Here is a 10,000-nt window from a genome sequence, read left to right on the forward strand (position 1 = left end):
TGTGTGTGTGTGTGTGTATGTATATATGTATGTGTACGTACAAACCATTCCCAGTCCAAAGGAAACGAAATAAAAAGGGAAACTGATTGATGTACAAGTTTTGTACATCAATACTTGTTTGTACGTGTTCCTGAAAGAAGAAGAAGAAGAAGAAGAAGAAGGGGAGAGAGCGAGAGAGAGAGAGAGAGAGAGAAGAATCCCTAAACATTTTCTCAACGAAATTAACAGAGAATGACGAAGAGCTAATTAAGATTAAAAGACGCTATAAGTCAGTTGATAAAGATGAATGGAATCGATTAATTTTTTAGTTTTCTTGAGGGGCTTTATGGTAATTCTGATGAAGGTGAAAACAATCACAGATACAAAAATACAAAGATTCCACTAATATCAAGAAAACATGAGTGAAGAGACGTAGGTCTATAGCGTCCATTAATCTTAATGATTTATTCAGTCAATTCTGATGAGATGTTCCTCGGATCCCAAGTAAACCCGCACGTATGCAGGGGTGGGGGGGCGGGGTGGTATTTGGGTAAACCTCCAGGCCTATTCCAAGGAATACACAACTGGGCATAATACATTATCCCTTGGATTTTCGTCGATACACCAGAAACGTATCTTAAGCAAAGTTGCATATACATATTTCACAACACTTCATTGATCTCATCCTTTTGAAATATTCCTCTTAACAAAAAATATCAATTATCTTTCTCTTCGAAATATTCTCCATCACACTCACTTAACCTTTCAGCGGTCTATTCCTTTAGATTTTTCTCCCTTAATTAATGTAACCTTTCAGTAATCTTTTCGTTGGCAATGTGCTCCACAAACCCTTTAATAAAAGTGGTCTTTTTCTTTCAAATGTCTCTTTTCACATTAATTTCAGCATAAACTTTTGAGGTGGTTTTCTCCATAAAACTTTTCACTTGTCTTTCCATTCACTCTGAACAAAGCTTTTCGGGTCTTTTCCCTTTGAAAAATTTCCCTTCATATCTCCTGTCAGGGACCTTTTCCTAGAAAACGCTTTCCTGTGCAAAATAACCTTTCAATGATCTTCTTAGTTTCAAATACTGACCTTCAAAGAACTTGGCGGGATTTTTTCATTTAACATCTGTTTTCGGCGATCTTCTCCTTTTGCAGTATTTCCTTCAAGATGCCCTTTCGGTTTTATTTTCCTTTTGAGATATTAACCTCTCAGTGGTCTAAAATTGTGGTTCTCAACCTTTTTATCATCACGCCCCACTCAAAATGGCCACATACATTGAACGATTGTAAGAACGATTGTCAGAACGATTGTGGTTATCGACAAACACACACACTATTCAGATGGTATGAACGATCTCCGCACCGATTTCAGTCTAAACACAGATTTAGTCTCGGGGAGACATGACATCATCTCTAGAAGAGACGCGTGCGACAACGTTATATCGGCAGACAAACACATACATTGAACGACCTGCGTATGACAGACGTAAGTCGCAAGCCAGCAAACTGGTTTTAATGATTCCCGCTGAGATCGTTCAGACAACGAAACTCCGCCCACTTTTGCATTCAGACAAGCCCATACCCAATGTTTTTGCGAACGATACAGACAATCATTCAGGGTATGAGGCCCTTAAAAGGCGGTCCTTCCCTCCCTTGCATCTAGAAGTAAAATTCCCTCCAGATTTAAAGAGGAATGAATTAGTGAGATGTTTCACATTGATGCTTGGCTACTAGATCTTGACTGCAAGGTTGAATGCCAGAGAGTGCATCGCGTAAGTTACTTTCAACATTCAACCTTTCTCTGGATCTAGTCTTCGGAGCAACAAGCGCGGGAAATACAGCTTCGCAAAGATACTTAAGATCCCAGTACACTATATGAAACTAGCGTTATAAGGTGATACTTTTGCATTTTTTCATAAACTTCTGAATATTAGTTCTTGCAAAAGAAAAAAAAAAAGTGAAGGGAGGTGATTCCATTTTTCACTATATAAGGGGCTTAAACAAGATGACGGCGGATCTAACTAGTTTTGGACTGAGTGTGCAAGTTTGTACGCGAGCTGGACGCATTTATTATTGAAAAAGCTACTGGTTGAGTTTAGGGTTTGGTTTGGAAACGTAATTGCCATCGCCATAACTACTGATTCAAAATATCGCTAACAAGGATATGTACCCGCTTGTTTTTATGAGGGTGAATATATTCGTCATTGTTACTGAACACTTTTCATTCTCGCATGGAAGCAGAGAGAACATCGCACCTCTCGGGGAGGAACCTTCTCACTTTCCATCACTATGTTTCACTTTGTTTACGAGGCTCAATGTAATTGGAGCTTTATCTTTCCTTCCTCGTTGCCGATTTATGAAAACATTTTGCCCACCAAGTTGGCAGACACTACAGATTGTTTCATAACTGTATTGAATACTTTATTTATTTCTTTAATTTTCATAAAGCAGGTAGGTCCCTTTTGGGCCAGTTTTGAAATCGATCCAGTTTTCATGAGTCATGGTTTTTTTTCTATTTTTTTTTTTACCCTTGGCATGTCTGGCAGAAAAGTATTTTGTTGTTGTTGATTTAAATATCAATAAAGTAACGTGGAAAAACTAAGTGCGGTAAAAAAATGATGACCATTAATTTTCTTCTTGAAGCGTTAAAAAAAAATCTTAACGTAAAAAATGGTGCCGTGATCTGAAGCCGTCATGCATATCGGTCATTTTTTCTCCGAAAAAAAAAAAAATTGCTCCAGTCGGTATGATAGGTGCTATTTTTGTTTCCTGTTTCTTTAAATAGACGTATTTTTTGCGGTCCTATCGTGATTAATTTAAGACTGTTGTGGGGGAGATGTAAAGTCGGTTCTCTAATGTGGCAGCGATAATCTCTCGCTCTATAAAAAAAGAAAAAAACTATTGTAAGGATGTGAAAAGTTTTAACGCTTGCTGGCAGTCCTGGGAGATGTAACATCTTGGCTCTTCTGTGACTGTTATGGATAATTTATCTAATCTTATTAGCATAAATCATAACGTCACAGCGTAACTTGAATTTAAATCGAGCTTGTTAAGTACAAGTCATTAAAAGTCATTCATACCGTTGTCCTTTATGGCCGCTGTACGATGTGCAACTTCACACTACCTTCATGGTAATTATTAAAACGGAAATTCATACCGTTCTGCGGAAGTTTGACTAGTATTTCCAAAGCTCTAAAAGGAGCTACAAACATGGATTATAAGAAAAAAATAATGATTGAAATGAGATTCATAAATACATTTGGAAAACACCGTACAATGAAAATAAAAATGAAAGGGACTTTTCAGAGGAATCTTGACCAAATCATTGAGTAACAATTACAATGTGTACAAACAAATGAAGCAACTATCAAAATATTGCAATGTTAGTAGGAGAGGCATTACTGTCTATGCTAAGTTTAGGATTTTTGCTCCTAATTAAAATAGTGTCATTAACTCTTACTTTTCAGTAAAATAAACCCGTGATTTTTTTAAGGTTTTCTAAAACAGACTTTACTTGACAGACATTTCCATGGCAGCCCTTACTGAAGAGTTGGTTGGTCTTATCATTAATTGTCTCTGCGCTTTACTACTTTAAGTCAATCGCTCTGCGAGTTCGGACTAGCAAAGAACAATCGCTTGTAAAGAACTAAGTCTAGTTGGGGCCATAGTTATAGTTTGTTTCAGAAAAAAGTTGTTGATGGTTTTTTCTAGTTTAAAGTTCAGCAATTATGATTGCATTCTTCATAAAGTAAAAACGATAAATAAATACAGATAAAAGTACCTACTCTCTTTCTTACTCAGATCTTTCTTAGTATATATATAATGTAATTGGTCGTTAATAACTAGTAAATGTTTCTATGAATAGGATTACGAAAAGTAACTTTAATGTCATGATGGATTTCCCAATGCAATCTGACTTTTGCTTTCGCTCAAAATCTCGAAAATGCTGCAGCCAGATTTTCTAAAATGTTAATCAGAATCTTATGTCATGAATATGGTACAAGTACTTGTTGGTGATACATTTTGCACCAGAACCTCTGTGTTTGAAAAAGAAAAAGGGACACTCATTTATTCTGATATCAGGAGGCTCAGTCATCGCTTGCTTTTTCTTACTGTCAAATGACCAGGAATTTCTTTCTGAGAACTGGGAAACCGATAGAAATGATAGAAATTCTTTCATTTTTAAAGACGGAAATAAGATTTGAAGAAGCGGCAGAAAAAGAGGAGCTAAAGCATTTTACCGGACACATCGTACACAAATTTCCTCAATATCCATTTCTTGGGAAAAGTGTTCAAGCTGGAAGTTGCCTTCATGAAACCAACGAGTGAATTCATGGAAAAGTTGCAGCCATGGGAAAATGATTCAAAATTTTTAATGGCCATAAAACTTTCAAGAAAGATAATCTTCAGTTTAAACCTGATCAGATTATGTTGCTAACTTAGTGGTATTGCGTAATGAGGCAATAAACGTTTTGTTAGATGAAGAATGTTTATTAGAATAAGGATCTGAAACAAAAGTATGGTTGAAGAGAGGAAAGAGGAACGCAAGATATAAAAAATAACAAGGAATTCAGGCCTTTTGTTAGTTATCAAATATACATAATAAACGAGAACATTTAAGATAACTTTCTGTTATCAAAAACCACTACACTTTTTCGCTTTTTTGAGAAAAGGAGTAAATTCTCACCGACGCATATGCTAGTCTCATGGGGGTGCCCCGTGTCTGTACCCTGTGTGACGTCACAACCCTCTGCCTACCCGCGCAATTGTCTAAAGTGGGGTGACCTTCTCTCTTCTCTAGGTCGGGAAAAAATACCCGGAGCGATCGTGTGTTAAAGATCCTGACATCTTCCGATATACATTTTTTGAAGCTTGTAATAAAATATCTTTCCGTGCTTCGGTTGCCGTCGGGGAATCTATAAATAGGGAAAATTATTCAGCTATTTTATCACGCTATCACACGATCGCTCCGGGTGTTTTTTCCCCATGACCCAGAGAAGAGAGAAGGTCACGCCACTTTTGATAATTGCGTAGGTAGGCAGAGGGTTGTGACGTCACACAGGGTACAGACTCGGGGCACCCTTATGAGACTAGCATATGCGTCGATGAGAATTTACTCCTTTTCTCAAAAAAGCGAAAAAGTGAAAGGGTTTTTGATAACAGAGAGTTATCTTAAATGTTCTCGTTTATTATGTATATTTGATAACTAACAAAAGGCCTGAATTCCTTGTTATTTTTTATATCTTGCATTCCTCTTTCCTCTCTTCAACCATACTTTTGTTTCAGATCCTTATTCTAATAAACATTCTTCATCTAACAAAAAGTTTATTGCCTCATTAGGCAATGCCACAATATTCGTATATTATATATATAGTATGTTATATATATATATATATATATATATATATATATATATATATATAATATAGGAATAATGTGATTTCCAAGAGCCGCTATGTAAATGTGTTTTATTATCTCATTAAAATTTGAGTTCAAAAGAAATATTAAAAGGGAAATTTGACATAAATGAGATAAAAGGAAGGAATCTCGACAACGGAAACCAAAACTTGTCTCCTTCCTTAAAACAAACCGTAGAGCAACGTTCACCTTAGATAATGAGAGGCGAGAGAGGACTTCCCCCAAGTGAACAGAACCAGTCGTCAGTCAACCGTACTATCAACGTACAAATCGCTGGTAAAAACGTGTCCGTCCATAAAGTGGCTGTCGAGTGACATTTCCACTTTTCATTTTATGGGTTTTCCTGGTTTTCAGGTTGACAATGCACGTTAATAACACTCACACACACACACACACACGCACACACTCGCGCGCGCGCGCACACACACACATATATACATATATAAACATTATCAGCAACATTTTACCAGGTATGTATGTAATATGTAATAACCAAACTGCCCTCATAACTTGTCGAATTGTTCATGGTTTTGGACATGCTTGTCACTACAACGCCCAAGATGCAAATGGAAGAGGAGGAAGAAATTCTTACTACGTCCGAACAGGATTCGAACCAGCATCCCGGATGCTGGTTTGAATCCTGTTCGGACGTCACACTATTCTCTTATTTTCTATTTGCATCTTAGGTTTTGTAGGATGTCAAGAAAATGTGAAGAATCCGAAAAATAAAGAGGGCATAAAGGTTGTTAATTTTATTTTATGTATGTATATATATATATATATATATATATATATATATATATATATATATATATATATATATATATATATATATATACATACTTTTATGGTTATTTGTAGCTAAGGGCTTTGGTGCGCAGTTGCTGGAACCTTTCCTGCGTGAGGCTGAATGAAGGGATGGGAAGAGTTTCTTCTTTTATCTCCCTAACATAAGCATCACACGTACATCCCACAGACACACACACACATATATATATAAAATAATATATATAGATATATTAAACATATATATATATATTATATATTAATATATATATATATATCATATACTATATATACACATACGTATATTATATGATATATATATATATATATACACACATACATATATATATATATACAGTATATATATATATATATATATATATTATATATATATATATATATATATATATATATATAAGTGTGTGTGTGTGTGTGTGTGTGATGTGTGTGTCTGTATGTTTGTGTGTAATGACAAAAGGACTGACTTGGCAAAAGAATGTGGGTTTAGACAAAGAATTGCTTCAAAACAAATATATTTGTTATTTTAGACCTTTGATAGCAAAGGTAACAGTTTTTATTTAGCGTCCCTGTACTGTCGGCCAAAAACTATTGGCAGAGTTTCATAATTTTTCGTTCACCTGCCTGACGCACGATTCATGCCTTATTTATCGATTTTTCTTTTCAAAGATGGAAGAAATCAATTAATGTATGATGTATGTAGAGAAATATCATCCCATCAATAAGTCAGTAGGTCATAGGATGTCGGTTAGTATTTTTATAGCTGGAGTTCATACACCAGTTTTATGATTGACTCATCTCCACTCCTGTTTTTGTTGGTACAACAAGGCAGTAATATGCCTGACAATCTATCGCATTCGTGTTTCCCGTTAGTTATTAGCTTCGCTTCTTTATCTTAGGTGATTTTAAAGATAATTAGTTGAATCTTGAGGCTCCAGCTATAATCTTTGATCTTCAGTTTACACTGCTCCCAACTACACATATAAAGGCTGATATCAGAATCTTTAATTTACTAGCTAGAGTGCACTAAGGGCTACATTCTAAATAGTTTTTTTTTATTTATATATGACTGAATATCAATGTTATTGGTACTTCTGTGAACTCAGGCTCTGAATAGTCTATTGAACAAAGTACATATGATGATAGTCGTGAACCAAAGTCGGTCACTGAACGATGTACCGTAAAGTTTATGGTAACCAATGGGTCGGGAACTGCCAGCTACTGTTGGGTTGCGTGGGACTTCAAAGACATGAGCGTGATGGTCGCCGCTATTTTTCTCTAGCTCAGGCCCTCTGGAAACAAGGGAAACAGGTAAAGAGAGAGTTCATGTAGGAAAAATTGACAGACTCATCTCATGAAATAAGGCGTAAATTCCTAAAATTGTTTATTGTAATTTGCATGCTCCTAGTGGGATGTGAACGGGACGCATATTCCCGACTTGTGACCTTCCGTGAAATAAGCGGGACGACATATCTTAAAAACTAACCATAGGATCTTCTTAAAAATAATCTCATTATTTCCCACTCCCAAATTACGCCATAAACTAACCTTACATAACCCAACCTAACCTAACCTAACCTAACGTAACCTAGGGTTATGGAAAAAAATGGGCTGGTGCAATACTAGTATACGTACTTACATATAGGGAACTTGCTAACGGAACCGCATTATCCGCTGCTGCATCATCAAATTTGCAAGGATGAACTCTATTAACTACGTGGGAAGAAGCAGATGCTATTTTAACCTGACTTGATGTTAAATTTCTGTTTGAAAACAGTTTCAATTCTTTAATGAAACGGCATTGCATCTTTAATGTATTGAAGTTTCAACTACACGGATATCATACATTGCGATCAGCCTTCGTGCCATGGATTCCGTAACTCCTATTCAATCACAAGCAGGTTTTAAAATTCTATTGCGAAAGACATCATAGTATCCGTTTTATTCTTCCCAATAGGCTAGTTTCTCGTCACCTTGAAAGAAAGGTTCACTTTTTGCTTACTGGCTAATGATAACATTTGTCGTCGCTGATTCTTTTGCTTTATTTCCCAATCCGTCTGGTCCAAGTTGCTGTGAAGCTTAGCAATACTCATCTTAGTTACTAAGGCAGGATTTTTTTATTCTTGTCCAGGTAGAACAACATTCTGTTCTTTAGAAAGTGACGTTGGTTGCGAATGAACGGTGAAATGAACTTCATCATACTTGTTGACGGATCTTATTCTGAAGTATGAGTTGTTAGTTTTTGCACCAGTAGAGATACATTGAATAAGGATCATTTTATGGTTTTAATGAATGCTATCATTGCAAACCTATTAGTTATGTATTCAATCTAATGTGGTTTTCATTGGTATTTTCAGGTACACAGAATTCAGATAAAACAAAACTATATGCTTGGAGTGCTCTCTCTCTCTCTCTCTCTCTCTCTCTCTCTCTCTCTCTCTCTCTCTCTCTCTCTCTCTCTCTCTTTCTTAACTGTTAGTCTCTGGTAATGGAATAGTACAACTCCTAATGACGAAACGCACAATTATAACTTCGCCTATAATTTATTGTTAAAAGTACACGAGACTGTTTTTCCTAATATTTTTCATTTCTTGTCACATAGAGCGGTTTCGCCTGTTGGCTGTATAAGTTGCGATAACCCTGAAGATATTTAATATCCTGCAATTCTTATCTTTGGAAGCATTCCTGTGACTCATGCAACTATTTTTGAATTCCTTTTGTTTCTTCGCATAACACTACCATATCGCAACCAAGAGATTTCATTGTACAGTCACAGTTCCCAGCTTTACAAGTTCTACACTTTAATCCCATCGTCCACCCTCTCTTTTTATCCGTTTTCTATAGCTAGTCCATGATTTCTGATATCTTCCTGGTTTGTTCTGTATCAAATTATATTGAGTTATGGTTCTTTTACATAGAAATTTGACCCTTTCGTAAATCTTATATCAGCTATGGCTCCTCCTGTCTTGCACTTATCCTTCTCCATCAGGAGACAATAAAAAAAAGTCATCATACTTCACCTTCTCTTCGAGCTTATTTCTGGACTTTTCTGGTTAATTGGGATGCCACCGACTGCCCAGGAATTCTTTTCATCAAAGCACGAAATCAGACACATGCTGTTATCATAAGGAATTTTTAGCATTAATTATTTTTGGCTTAGATCATTATCGGCAACACGTTTCTTGACTGAAAAATCGATTTTACAAACCTTGAAACACTGGTGTTAGGACATCATGTTTATAAAATGGTCACCATTATTAATAACTCTGGTCTTTTTTTATGACATATCTGTGAGCATTTGTGTGTTATTTTGCTATCTATTCCGTGTTTTCCATTGACTGATAAGTTCTTCCCGGTTGCAGGTTGTCGCAAGCAAATACACGCCTATACAACATAAGGAGCAACTACATTCTGTACTCGGAACACACACACACACACACACACAGGTCGGCACACAGACACACATATATAATATATGTGTACTATCTATCTATCTATATATCTATATATTTGAATATATATATGTATATATACATACATAAATTATATGCATGTGCGTATATATATCATACTGTATATCAAAATAAGTCATCACTTTAATGCTCATGGTTTTGTTTTCAATCATCAGTAAAAGTCCGTCGCATTTTCACATACGAACATAAGTATCAAATATTAACTTCTAATGCGTTGCACTCTTCGTTGAAACTGAAATCCTCATAAGAAACTGGAGAACATGCAGGAAATATAGGAGATTTATCTAAGGTAACTCCTTGCGCGAACTCTTCCAGCTTTATAT

General features: G+C 35.9%; 1 protein-coding gene across 3 annotated transcripts in view; it reads right to left on the bottom strand.

Moving 5' to 3' along the window:
* The window catches only part of LOC135219877 (alkylglycerol monooxygenase-like), a 39,576-nt gene that overhangs the window by 28,559 nt on the left and 1,017 nt on the right, over positions 1-10,000 (bottom strand). Inside the window, exon 1 of one of the 3 annotated variants that reach the window (XM_064257015.1) lies at positions 5,590-5,668. The exons of 1 other annotated variant lie outside the window; for it this stretch is intronic. The gene's annotated coding sequence lies outside the window, so the exon portion shown is untranslated. Of the gene's footprint in view, positions 1-1,072; positions 1,510-5,589; positions 5,669-10,000 lie in introns of those variants that run through there. One more of the 3 variants, XM_064257014.1, reaches the window with a different exon arrangement.

Source organism: Macrobrachium nipponense, chromosome 1 (assembly GCF_015104395.2).
Source record: "Macrobrachium nipponense isolate FS-2020 chromosome 1, ASM1510439v2, whole genome shotgun sequence".
NCBI lineage: Eukaryota > Metazoa > Arthropoda > Malacostraca > Decapoda > Palaemonidae > Macrobrachium > Macrobrachium nipponense.